Genomic DNA, 14867 nt, shown 5'->3' with positions numbered 1-14867 from the left:
TATGTAAGTTTTCAACCTATTTGGGTAAATACCAAGAAGCACATTGCTGGGATGTATGGTAAGAGAGCATATTTAATTTTGTAAGAAACTACCAAGCTGTCTTGCCAAGTGGCTGTTCCATTTTGCATTCCTACCAGCAATGAATGCAAATTCCTGTTGCTCCACATCCTCACCAGCATTTGGTGTTGTCAGTGTTTGGGATTTTGGCCATTTTAATAGGTGTGTAGTGGTACCTCATTGCCTCGATGATGTATATGATGTGGCATATCTTTTTTAAAGTTTATTTATTTATTTTGAGACAGAGAGAGAATGAGCTGGGGAGGGGCAGAAAGAGAGGGAGAGAGAATTCCAAGCAGGCTCTGTGCTGTCAGCATGGAGCCTGATGCAGGGCTTGAACCCACAAACCATGAGATCATAATCTAAGCCAAGTTGGCCAACTGAGCCACCAAGGCGACCAGAGTATCTTTTCATATGCTTATTTGGTATCTATTTTTGTTCTTTGGTATGGGTTCTGTTAAGCTCTTTGGCCCATTTTAAAATAGTTTTTCTTTTCTTATTGTTGAGTTTTAAGTTTTTTGTATATTTTCATATCAGTTAATTATCAGACATATCATTTACAAGTGTTTTTTCCCATATTGTGGTTTGTCTTTTCATGTTCCTAACAGTGTCTCTCATAGAGAAGTTTTTAATTTTAATGAAATCTAGCTGATTAATTATTTCTCTCCCTGCCTTTGGGGCTGTATCTAAAAAGTCATCAGCACACCCAAGGTCATCTAGATTTTCTTCTGTATTATCTTCTAGGAGTTTTATATTTTTGCATTTTGCATGTAGATCTATCTTCCATTTTTAGTTAATTTTTGTGACAGGTGTAAAGTCTGTGTCTAAGTTCATTTTTTTGCATGTGGTTGTCCAGTGGTTCAGCACCATTTGTTAAAAAGGCAGTTTTGGGGTGCTTCGGTGGCTCAGTCGGTTGAGTGTCCGACTTCAGCTCAGGTCATGATCTCATGGTTTGTGGGTTCAAGCCCCACATTGGGCTCTGTGCTGACAGCTCAGAGCCTGGGGCCTGCTTTCGATTCTGTGTCTCCTTCTCTCTCTGCCCCTCCACTCACACTGTGTGTCTCTCTCAAAAATAAATAAACATTAAAAAAATTAAAAATAAAAATAAAAAGACAATTTTTGCTGCATTTTGTTGCCTTAGGTCCTTTGTCAAAGATCAGTTGACAGTATTTGTGATGGTCTATTTCTTAGCTCTCTATTCTGTCCCACTGGTTTGTCTATTTTTCATCAATATCAAACTGTGCTGATTACTATAGCTTTGAGTAAGTTTTAAAATATGACAGTGTCAGTCCTCTGACTTTGTTTTTCTCCTTCAATATTATGTTGGTTATTTGGTGTCATAAATCAGATATCCATAAAATAATTTGCTGGGATTTTTATTGGAATTGCGTTTAATCTATCGAGTTAGAAGGAATTCACATTGTGACAACATTGAGTCTTCCTATCCATGAATATGGAATATCTATCCAAATTTTAGTTCTTTGATTTCTTTCATCACAGCTTTGTAGTCTTCCTTATATATATCTTGAATGCATTTTGTTAGATTTATACCTAAGTATTTAATTTTGGGGACTGCTAATGGTATTGTGTTTTTAATTTTAAATTCCAATTGCTCATTGCTCAGATATAGGAGAGTGAATGATTTTGGTATGTTAACTCTGTATCTTGCCACCTTGTTATAATCACTTATTAGTTCCGGGAGGTTTTTTGTTGATTCTTTGGGATTTTCCATGTCATCTGTGAACAAACACAGTTTTATTTCTTTCTTCTTAATCTGTATACCTTTTTTCCCCCCTTTTCTTCTCTCATTACATTAGTTTGGACTTCCAGAGTTTCTAGTACTGTTAAAAAGCAGTGGTGAGAGGGGACATCCTTGCCTTGGTCTTGGTCTTAGTGGGAAAGCTTCTAATTTTTCACTATTAGGCATGATGTTAGAAGCAGGATTTTTTATTTTATTTTATTTTGTTTGTTTGTTGTAGATTTTATTTATCAAGTTGAGGAAGTTCCCTCTATTCCTAGTTTGAATGGGATTTTATTAAATCCTTTTTTTTTTTTTGCATCTACAGGCATGTGAGATATGAGCATGTGATTTTTTTTTTTTCTTTAGCCTGTTAAGGTAATGGATTACATGAATTTTTGGATGCTGAACCAACCTTACCTTCCTGGAATAACTCCCACTTGGTCATGGTATAATAATTCTTTTTATACATTATTAGAGGATTTTGCATCTTTCTGCATGGGAGATATTAGTCTGTAGTTTTAATTTTCTTATAATATTTTTGTCTGATTTGGGTATTAGGGTAATGGCATCATAGGGCTTTTTCACATTGTTTTAGTTGAAAAGTGTTGTTTTCTTCCTGTGCCTGGAAGTATTCCACTTCAGCTTCTGCAGAAAGAGGATACATGGTGGAGGTGGGGTTAACTTGGGCTTTGGAGTAGCAAAAGGGAAGAAGGCAGTAGATGATAGTGGCCAAGAATGCAGGCTGAAGATTCAAATGAGACCTGATACAAGTCTTGGCTGTACAATTTACCAGCTAGCTGACCATGAGTAAATTATTGAAACACTCTAAGCCTCAGACTCCTCATTTGTGAAATGAACATAGTAATATACCTGTCTCATAAAGTTGTCAAGAGGATTATTGAGATAAAATGGGTAAAACACATAGAATTAATACCCAGCCTTCAGTAAGCATTTGATAAATGTTAGATATTAATTTTAAAAAAATGCAAGGGACAATGGTAAACTTCTTTAGATGGATAAACATTGAGATAATGACCAGAATAGCAAGGGTTTAAATCAGAATGTGCCATGAAAAGACTTAAGCAAAAGGAATATATGAAGTCCTTTAGTAACTGATAAGATTTTACAAGGGTATAGGAAATAAGTTAGAAATTAATTTTCACTTGTCTCCTACATAGATGGAGCTGCACCTCTAGATCTCAGCCTTCAGGAAGCCTATCTTGACTCTCCATCTTATACCACAACAATTGGATATTTCTCTTAAGTGCTCCTATAATAATCTGTATTTCCCATATCCTCGCATTTACCATATTATATTGAAACTTATCAAAATACACTGCTAGGCTCTTGACTCCTCAAGGCTGGGATTCATGAATGTCTTATTTACAGTGCCAGTGTCTGGAGCTCAGTAAATCCCCTTCAACTAAATGAGTCAGTAAATGAAAATATAGTATAGAAGTAGCAGGTGGAAGACTTTGAATAGACGCTACAACTTATGGCACATATTTATATAAGGTATATCAGGTTTGAACAATATAGATAGAGCTAGAGGTTACTCTGCTAATATCCTCAAAATCCATAGTGTTTAGGGTTGGGTCTAGAATGGTGGGGATGGAGGCAGCAGTAGATATTTTGTTTACACTCTAGTAAAATTTTGAAAATAGTCCCTAAATTTGAGGAGATAGAGTCATGGCTTCTCTTGGGCAAACCTATTTGTAATTAAATGGAATTTTCTTTGTCATGGTTTTACTTCGTTATGGAAGTACTTTGTTATGTTCGCTCTTTTAAAACAAAGAGTGAATATATGACAATTTTTCAAAAGATATACAATGCCTAGTTCTGTATGGATTAGTGATTTCCAGCCTTGCTATTACAAAGACAAATGTATAGCTAGTGCGGGAGAGTTGTAACTTTGAAAAATTGTTTGGAACCACCACATTCTGTTTTTCTCTTGCCTGTTCATGGTCTTATTTTATGTTTGAGTGAGTTAAACTATCTGATTATGTTTTAGACACTCATGAGTGAAATATGTGCCAAGCTGTGGACTGTTCTGACTTGTGAACATAATTTCTTCCTTCCTGAATCTCTCTGCCTTCTAGGTCTTTTCTTTTTTTCTCTGCTTGTTCCAACAATGTTTCCTTCTCTTTATAAAATGCTGCATCCTACTATCTCTTCCACCTAAATTTAACTCAGGTTAGTTTTATACAAAGAAATAAAATGATTACTCATTTAAAAAATCAATTTTTTTCTCTTTTCCCTGTGTTAATGCCTAATCCATTTCCATCACATTTAGCTAAGGTGTTAGGAGGTTGTTTACTTAGCCTGTGTCATTCCTTTTAAACTATAAACCTCAAGTGGATAGTTATTTTTTAGTCTATTTAGTCTATGAATGGCCCAACCTTTTTTTTTCTTTTTTTAATTTGTTATTGATCAGCATTTCTTTATGTGATATATAATTAATACCACTTCAATTCTATTCTACATTTATTCTCTAAATAAATGTTTAAATTATAACCACAGCTTCCAATTCAGTACTGAGAAAGCCAGAGTTTTGCATATGTGTGTGAGGAGATAATGCCCATATATAAGGCAATGATATACAGTATATCTGTTGCTCATTTAAAACTTTGGCATTGCCTACGTTACCTACATGTCCTGTGTATCTGTATAAGATCACATTAGGCATGTGTGTAATATTTACCATCGATACTGCCAAAGTTCTGAATTGAATTCTTTCCAGAAATGTTAAGGTTTGAGTTTATTGTTTCAAGTTAATGAGTATGCCTTTAACTGAAGGCAAAGACAAGGGTTGAAAACAGATTATATGGCTTTAAACCACACAACAATTTCCCTTGTGAAATTTTTTGCTGTTTGAGTTTAGTTTGTATAAAATAATCAAAACACTCTGTAGGAATTATAAGCTTCTAAAGTGTTTTATCCCCACAGAGCATTTTAGATCATGTGTGGCAGTCCGGAACTTAGAACGTGGTTGACTTAATTTATTGTAAGCATTAGAAATCAAAATTAGCATTAAAAATCAACCCCTTGTGACTTTCCCCCTCTGAGTTGAGCTTACATAAAACAACCGAATATACTATAGGATTCATCAGCTTTTGGTGAACTTTTAATTTGGTTGTATAATGCTATAAAATGGTTATAAAAGATTTGGAATCAAGCTTGAATCACTTCTACTTAGCTCTGAAAGTCATTAAAACATAGAGACCCATAGATTTTATTGATAAACATTTTGATTACAACTTTATTTTAGAGGACAATTCTTAATTTCCATGTTTGTGTACTTGTTGGCTTCCAAGATTTCTCAGCCATCTTTTATTCAGTTATTCAGGACTGAACATAGATTTTAAAGTTGTTTTTTGTTTTGTTTTGTTTTTTAGTTGTATGTTGAGAAATGGATGTTTCTGTTTTTTCAATATAAACTTAATCTATAAGAAACTTGTGTACTATGTGAACATTTACATATGCTTTGTATATATATAGAATAGTTTATTTATTTAAAACTAAAGTTTGCATAGGACAGTGGAAGCTGAAAAGGCCTGTTTTCTAATAATTTCAGTTTGCTCAAGAGAGCATTGCTTCAAAAGCAAAACAAAACAAATAAACAACTGACTTTGTTTCATAGTGTCTTAAAATATAACAAATTCTCCATACTTAATGGATTATATTGTTAATGAATCATATAATATCAGTGGCATATAATTTTTTCCAAATAAAATTTGTGTACACATATAACTGTTTTTATACATTACCTTTTTTCTCAGAAAAATAAATAAAAAGAACCAACTTTTCTAAAATAAATACCAAAAAAGTAGATGGGGGGGAGAGATTGTAACTATGAAGTCAATGATATATAATGTGGATAAAAGTGTCTTTACTTAATACTGATCACTTTTGAGAAACAATTGTATATTTTAAGGTGACAACTCTGTAATTATTTTTGGAATACTATGTTTGCTTTATGAAATCCACAACCATTTCTATTTTCCTCTTTGTACGGCAATTTGGCGAACTGTAATTTACTGCAATTTGTGTGGACAAGGATTGTATATTATATTTTGCTATTAATATTCCCAAATACAAATTTATATCAACAAATCCAGAGGTGGCATATGACCAAATTCAATGACTTATGCTTAAGAAAACAATAGTTAATTACAGTTTTAAAAGGTAGTATATTTTCCAGCCATTCAAAAATACAAAACAGCCTTCCAGCAGTAATCTGGGGTTTGTACCAAATGAAAGCCTCTTGCTGAAATGTCTGTGGGACCTCTTTGAAGCTTGGTGCTCATTAGGATGTGCATGCAGAACAATTTACTGTTCAGAGGTCTGGTTAGGACAGTACAAAACCAAAGCAGTCACAAATAGCCTAGTCCTCTGCATCTCCCAATATTCTGCTAGTAGATTGCTAATAGATTGGAGGGTAAATGTTCATTATGGGAGATACATATATTTTAACTTGTGAACCTGAGTATTATATGGAAGTATATGACTATATGGAAGTTAAGTGGGAACACTAGACACCTGTTTTTGGTGTTTGTTCAAAGGATGCAGAAAGATCCTCTCAATTCCCAAATTAACTCTTGTATCAGTTACCTGTATCACCTGATATTATTATAAAAATTCACCTATAAGTTAAGACATTACATCCAGGAATAAAACTCCCTTAAAGAGTTTTTGATACACATGTCGATAATTTAGTATTCCCCCCGCCCCCCAGTACTTTATAATTTACAAAGCTCTTCATTTTCCTATTAGCAATGAGGAACTGAGGCTCAGAGAAATTACATAACCTGCTCAGGGTCATATAACTAATGGTATATGGAAGCCTCTGATTCCAAATCTAATCCTTTTATCATTACATTACAGCAAGAATAGAAAAGACTACTGGCTCACTAATTCGTACATAGGATAGTTTAGCAGGTTTGTGGGTCAGCGTTGGGAGAGGGCTGGAAAGATGCTTTAGATCCAAGTGAAGAGGGAGGCAGTGAAGCATACTGAGCCTCTCTACCAATCAGGTGTTTCCTACAGTTACAATATTTTCATCATCATCATTAACAAGCACTCTTTTAGGGCTGGAAGATCTGGAAATCAGATTCCCTGTGTTAGACTCTGTTTCTTACCTGCTATGTGCCTGTGGGCAATTTCCTCATCTGTTAAATAGTCATAATAATAGTAGCTACCTCATATGTTGTTGTAAGAATTACATAAATAAATACATATAAAGACCTTAGAACAGAATAAGCTTTCAATGAATTTAGCTGTTATTAAAATTCATAGAAAATTATAATCAAGGCATGCCACAAAAAGTATGGATATAATTGAAATGAGTACCCCCAAATTTTGAAATTTTAATTTATAGTAATTGTTAGTATTTTCTTAACAAGGACATTTTTTTATTTTATAGTTAATAGCACTTTGATGAGACCCTTTTTTTTTTCTGGACTGGGACACATGATATAGTTCAGTAATTTTTATTCCATAAAGATGTTTCCTAACAAAGTATCAGTTGCTTCTTTCATCTTCTTTCTCATCCTGGAGGACATAAGAATCAAGTCTTTCACCTAAAACATACAGTAGCCCAAGAGAAATATTTATGTAATAAGCAGCTGGAAAAATCAGGTACTACGAGATGTAAGAAATAAAGCATGGGAAGCCTGGGGTGAAATTGAGAGGAGAGTTAGGAAAGGGGACTTTGGCCTAAACAGAAGGTTCTGGAAATTCAGAGAAGAAAAGCTACCATATTCTTTTATTTGTTCAAGTCAATTGGTTTCTTTCTCATCAATATTATATGAAGATGATAGAAGTTTTTAGGGTCAGCTAAAGGAAAATAATGCAGTTGCTTGGTGCTTGCTTATCTGAATTTTTATTCTGTTTCCCTTCAGAGTTGACTCTGTTTCTTGAATACTTTATGCTCTCTTTTGCTTTTTGAAGGGTGGAACTTTGCATATACTGTACCCATCTTACAAAAATCTCCCCAACAAACTCATCCTCTGTTAGGTTTACTTCTCCTCTTCTCCAAAGTCTCTGTTTAAATGTCACATCCTTGAGATACTTTACCTTATCCCTGGATCAGTCAGGCTCCACTAGATGCTCTCAGAGCACCTTTAGAGCTTCCACATTGTCAAATTTTATTGTACTTCTCTAATGTTTGTCTTCACTAGATTGTAAGTTCCATGACAGCACAGCTCTTATCTCTGGGTTCTGGAAAATGTATTGTATCTTGATTTGGATGGTGGTTTACCTACATAAAAATAAAAAAAAACCCACAAAACCCTAAGATTAGTGCACTTTATTCTGTGCAGATTATGCCTCAATAAATGAGAACAAAAAAATTAGCCACTTATCTGGAATTTAATCGCACAATACCAAACCTTGAGGATAAGTTGAACATTTTGAATTATTAGAAAAGTTCTTCACTTAATTTAAACATGTATTCCTATAATTTTCATCTGTTGGCCATATATCTATTCTCTGAGCCAACTTTAAATAATTCTATTTCTCTTTTTACAGGATGCTTTTTAAAATATTTGATGAAAGCTTACATGTTCCAGGATAATCTCAACCATTCCTCTCATGACAGTTTTAATTTTTTAATCATCTCGGTCTTCCCCCAGCAGATGTTCTCTAGTTGTTTTTTTTTTAATTTTTTTAATGTATATTTATTTTTGAGAGAGACAGAGACAAGAATGCGAGTGGGTTAGGGGCAGAGAGGGAGAGAGGGAGACACAGAATCCGAAGCAGGCTCCAGGCTCCGAGCTGTCAGCACAGAGCCCAATGCAGGGCTCGAACTCGCGAGCTGTGAGATCATGACCTGAGCTGAAGTCGGACGCTCAACCGACTGAGCCGCCCAGGCACCCCAAGATGTTCTCTAGTTTATTCATGTCTTTCAAAATATGGTACCTGGAACTGAACACAGCATTCCTAGTATTATCTGACCAACGCAGAGTACAACTTGCCATCACTTCCCTTGAAATGTATATTTTGCTACTATTAAACAGACTAAAACATTTGTATTTCTGTTTAGTATTATCTTTTCTCATATTAAGACTCTTTTTCAACTCCATAAAAATTGCCATTGAACTAGATCCCGTCCATCCATAATTTGCATCAGTCATCTTTTAAAACTAATTCAGTCCATTAAATTCTGCTGGCTTTAGGCAATAATGAGTTCCAACTTGTTCCACCCAAAATTACATTCTCTATTTCAGAGGTTTACTATAAAGATTAAATATGATAATGCCTATAAAATATTTTTATAAAATGCATAGTATATGCAAATTTAAAAAAATATTGAGATGATTTTGAAACCTAAGACTTTCATTATTCTGTGTTGTTTAAGAATCTTAAATATAAAAAACACAGGGACAGAGTCCTGTAGCATAACTTGTTTTGAGTTAATATCCATTAAACCTTTTCGTCTTATTTAATCATTATTAAATAGGAAAATAGCCAAATGCCATATTAAAAATCAAGAAATATTAAGGAACATATATAAATAAGATAGAGGTTGAATAGTTTGTATTTTTTGCATCAACTCCTAACATATAACTAACTCCTTAAGCAGTAATCCTATACAGTCTTACTTACAGCTTTATAATACATTTTCATATTTGGTAGATCTTGGCTATGATTGGCCCTATAAATTTCCATACACTATTGAATATGCTATTCTAGTCCTGCATTTGTATAGACACCGACAGTCTGTTTAGGTTTTGACTAGAATTGCTTCAAGTCTATAGATCGTTTGGGAGAGAACTGACACCTTTAAAATAATGATTTTTCTAGTCCATGACCACAGTATGTCTTTCCATTTATTTAGAGTCTTTTTATTGTCTTTCAGTAAATTTTATAATTTTTCTATAAAGATCTTGCACATCTTCCTATGTACATCATATTTTTGTACTGCACTGCTTTTTAAATAAGTACCATTTTCTTTGTTGCCAGTATAAAACCTAACTGATTTCTGTTTATAGATTTTTTTAATCTACTAATCTTATAAATGATAATTAATTCCAACAATTTTTTAGATTTTTAAAAATTATCTTACAACATCATGCCAATCCCTTTAACATACACTTTTCTTTGTCCTTCTAGTCTAATCCCTCCCTTCTAGTCTAATCCCTCCACCCCTTCCCCAGGCTACCACTCTCCTGAGTCTTGTTTTTAATAATTTATTTAATGTTTTAAAATATTATCATATATATGTATTCCTTTAAAAGAATAGTATAATTTTAATTTCTTTTAACTTTGTAAGAGATATTATATTGTATATAATATTCTGGAATTTATGACCATATTACATTACTTCATTCTTATTGCTGCATAAAGAAAACATAGAATACCTTCTTGATCTTGGTGTAGGGAATGATTTTTAGCAAGACTATATAACATTAGTATCTTTTTTATCAAAGAAACTTTTAATATAGTAAATATAACATATTACAGAAAGCAAGGACCTGAACAGATATTTGTATGCCAATGTTCATGGCAGCATTATTCAAAATAGCTAGAATGTGGAAAACAACCCAAATAGCTATCAATGGGTGAATGGATAAATAAAATGTGGTCTATACATATGATAGAATATTACTGTACAATATGGATGAGTCTTGAAAACATGGTAAGTGACATAAGCCAAATACAAAAGGAAAAATATTATATGATTCACTCATATGAGGTGAACTTATAAACAAACTCATAATGAAAGAAAGGAGAATAGTGGTTAGGAGAGGCAGAGGGGTGGAGGGAACGGGGAGTTATTGTTTAATGAGTACAGAATTTCAGTCTGAGATAATGAAAAAGTTCTGGAGATGACTGGTGGTGATGCTGGCACAACAGAGTGAATGTGTGGAATGCTACTGAATTGCACACTTAAAAATGGTTGTAATGGGGGTGCCTGGGTGGCTCAGACGGTTAAATGTCTGACTCTTGATCTTGGCTCAGGTCATGATCTCACAGTTTGTGAGTTCGAGCCCTGTGTCTGGCTCTGCACTGACAGCACGGAACCTGCTTGGGATTCTGCCTTTCTTTCTCTACCCTTACACCGCTCACTCTCTGTCTCTATGTCTGTCTCAAAATAAATACATAAACCCTTTTTTTTTACAAAAATGGTTTTATGTATATTTTATTACAATAAAGAAAATAACACGTTACAAACTAGGAGATAGTATTTATAGCAACTATACCTCAAGAATAGAAAAGAACTAAGGGTGCCTGGGTGGCTCAGTCAGTTAAGTGTTCCATTCTTGATCTTAGCTCGGGTCATTATCTCAGCTCAGGTCATGATCTCATGTTTCATGAGATTAAGCCCCAAGTCAGGCTCTGTGTTGACAGCATGAAAACTGCTTGGGATTCTCTCCTCTTTCCCCGCCTCTGCCCCCCCTTCTCTCTCTCTGTCTCTCTCTGTCAAAATAAATAAATAAACTAAAAAATATTTGTAAAGAATATAAAAGAACTATAAGGAAAGAAACTACTCAATAGAAAAGTGAGCCCATGGACAGGAAAAACCGTGGCCGATAAACACATGTTTATCATGTTATCATGGGTGATAAGCAGATGTTAAACCCCAGCTGTGAAGGGAAAATGCAATTCAAAGCCACAGTGAGATGCCATTTCCCAATCACATTTCACATTCACTTGAATGGCAGATACTAAGTCCCGTAAGTGTTGGAGAGGATGTGGAATATCTTTTTTACTTACTGCTGGAATATAAATCAGAATAACAACTTCATTTGTTCACAAACCCAACATTTCAACAATTCTATTCTTAAATATTTACCCAAAAGAAACTCAAGCTTTCATTGCAGTGATGTTTATAGTAAAGTCTGTAGCTACATTAGAACAGTAAAAGCTTGGCAAATCCCAAATGTTTCCTAAAAGAGAGTAGGTAACTATATTTTTGGTATATTCAAACAGTGTGTTATTTTATGGCAAAGTAAATGAATTATAGTGGCCCTAAAATACAGATGAACCTTTAAAACTTCTTAGGATACATACTTTGTTCATCAATTTTCAGTTCTTCATCTTATGTAATATATGTATTTAATTAGCGACATCTCACACATTTTGGCTTCCTATACTTTTGTTACTGCTCAATTTGAAATATTTTCTTATGTTTATAATTCTTTTAATAATACATTATTTAGATGTATCTTAATTTCCAAACTTAGTTGTTTTTTCTACTTCTTAAATTTATTTTTAGCTTATCTTCAAATAAAAGTCTGTAGTTGGGGCGCCTAGGTGGCTCGGTCGGTTAAGCGTCCGACTTCAGCTCAGGTCACGATCTCGGTCCGCGGGTTCGAGCCCCGCGTCGGGCTCTGGGCTGATGGCTTGGAGCCTGGAGCCTGCTTCCGATTCTGTGTCTCCCTCTCTCTCTGCCCCTCTCCCGTTCATGCTGTGTCTCTCTCTGTCTCAAAAATAAATAAACGTTAAAAAAAAAAATCTGTAGTTTCATTCCTTTAAAATGAGTTGAGATAATTTCTGCAAATGTTTGAAAAGAATTTATATTTTACACTTCTTTTGTGCAGTATCCAACGTACACCCCTCAGGTCAATTACTAACTATTTTCGTTGAAGTCTGTATCTTTACTAATTTTTTGTCTGCTTATTCTTTCAATAATTGAAAAAAATCATTTTGTTGTCTCCCACTATGATTGTGAAGTTCTTTCTTTTGTTCTGTTACTTTTTTCCCTGTATTTATTTTGAGGCTATATTCAGTATATAAGAAGTGAGAATTGTTGCATAGCTTTCTGTATAATTTGGGAAAGTTTTTGACTTAAAGCCTGTTTAACTGATAGCAATACAGCTCTACTAGCTTTCTATTCATGAATGTCTCCATGGCATACTTTGAGTCACACTTTTACTGCTAATATTTCTGTACCTCCAATATTTTAGAGAGATCTTTTGTAAACACCTTTGCCTCTCTCATTTCTTTTATTCTCATTTCTTGCTGTCTTTTGGATTAAATTTTAAAAAATTCAATCCATGTTTCCTTTGGCTAGTTTAGAAGCTATACACAATATTTCTAGTCTTTTAGTGGTTACCATGGAAGTTATTACATGAATTCTTAACTTATCAGTGTTTAAAGTTAGTACTTTTATTATTCTCCTGGAGAGCTCAAGGACCTTAGGACACTTTAATATCTCACTCTTAGGGTGCCTGAGTGGCTCAGTTGGTTGAGCCTCTGACTTTGGTTCAGGTCATGATCTCACAGTTCATGAGCTCCAGCCCCGCGTCTGTGCAGACAACTCGGAGCCTGGAGCCTATTTGGAATTCTGTGTCTCCCTCTATCTCTGTCCCTCTCCCACTTGTACTCTGTCTGCTCTCACAAAGATAAATAAACATTAAAAAACATTTAATGTTTTTTAACATTTAACTTTAATATTTCACTCTCAACTTATTTATTGTTGTAATTTATTACCATTGTGAATTTTCAGTTTTAAAAATGTCCACATGCTATTGTAGTTATTGTTTTATATAGTCAAAATTACCTTCTATTTGCCTTCATATTTACTACTTTATTTTTCATTATTTTCGTATATCTGTATATCTGATCTTTTGTCTTTTTTATTTTTTATTTTTTTAATTTTTTTTTAACGTTTATTTATTTTTGAGACAGAGAGAGACAGAGCATGAGTGGGGGAGGGTCAGAGAGAAAGAGGGAGACACAGAATCTGAAACAGGCCCCAGGCTCTGAGCAGTCAGCACAGAGCCCAACGCGGGGCTCGAACTCATGACTGTGAGATCATGACCTGAGCTGAAGTCGGACGCTTAACCGACTGAGCCACCCAGGCGCCCCTTTATTTTTTATTTTTAAGTAGTCCCCATGCCCAACACAGGGCTTGAACTCACACCCCTGAGATCAAGAGTCTCATGCTCTACTGATTAAGCCAGCCAGGCACCCCACATCTTTCGTTCTCTGTCTGAAGAGTGTCTTTTTAAATGACCATCTCCTTCACAAGGATTTTTTTTAAGGTTATTTATTTTTTTTAGAGAGAGAGAGAGAGCGCATGTGCATGCCAGCAGGGGAGGGGCAGAGAAAGAGAGACAGATTCCCAAGGACAGGCCTGACATGGGGCTTGATCTCACCAATGGTGAGATCATGACCTGAGCCAAAATCAAGAGTCCAATGCCTAACTGACTGAGCCACCCAAGTGCCCCTGAAGAGGTGTCTTTTAGAAAATTTGTCTTTTCTGTCTGGAATCTTCTAAGAAATCACAAATTTCATAATATGCGTGTATTTACTTTCTTATTTTTACTTTTATAAATGCATTACTTTGGGGGAATGCATTTGTTTTTAGTTTTTATTTTTTCCTTTATTGGCAACTTTGGATGCATTTTTAGGTTTTGGTTCCCAAAGGATATTTTTCACAAATCTTGAAGCTGCACCTCTACCCAGCTTGCCAGCCTTTTTCTTGTGTGTTGTTTCCTTAATTCTATTCATGTGTACTCTGATTCTTTCCAATTCCTGCTTTACTGGATATTCCTTAAGATTAACTTGCTGAGTTGCCAAATAAACCCAAAACAATGAATTTAATGTGTAAGCAGAAACTAAATCCACTTTTGCTTATTCAAGAGGGTCCAACTTTAGCAACAACTCATTTCTAGAAACAGACATTATGGTCTTCAGCATCTCATCCACAGCACCAATGGAATTCTCAATTGTTGATAAATACTCCTGATAAATACTCCTGAATTTCTACTGAGTAGTCTTTGTTAATTTCCTCACCTGCCATTATGATCAGCTTGCTGGCCTTCTATTCCTGTCTCTGGAGAGTGCAGTTTTTAATCTGAAGAATTTGTTTTATATTATGGAAAATTCTTAGCTATTGCTATTTTTGATATTTCCTCTTATCTAATTTTTGCATTTTACTTGTACTAAAATGCTAAAAATGAGCATCCATAAATACCCTACCCTGCTTAAGAACCACAAACACTACCATGCTATAGAATCAAACTTTGTTCTTCCCTGCTCTTGTCCCTTTCCTACTTATTTTTTAGTTTTGCATGACTTTTCAGGTATAAAGGTGATGTCATACTAAGTCTTCTTTGAC

The 14867-nt window shown here is 34.5% G+C and overlaps 1 pseudogene; it reads right to left on the bottom strand.

Annotated features, from left to right (window-relative positions):
- Positions 1-14110: 14110 nt before the first annotated feature.
- LOC101088504 lies at positions 14111-14549 on the bottom strand (annotated as a pseudogene).
- Between the last annotated feature and the right edge of the window lie 318 nt (positions 14550-14867).

Source organism: Felis catus, chromosome C1 (genome assembly GCF_018350175.1).
Source record: "Felis catus isolate Fca126 chromosome C1, F.catus_Fca126_mat1.0, whole genome shotgun sequence".
Lineage (NCBI taxonomy): Eukaryota > Metazoa > Chordata > Mammalia > Carnivora > Felidae > Felis > Felis catus.
This window is presented reverse-complemented; position numbering and strand designations above follow the sequence as displayed.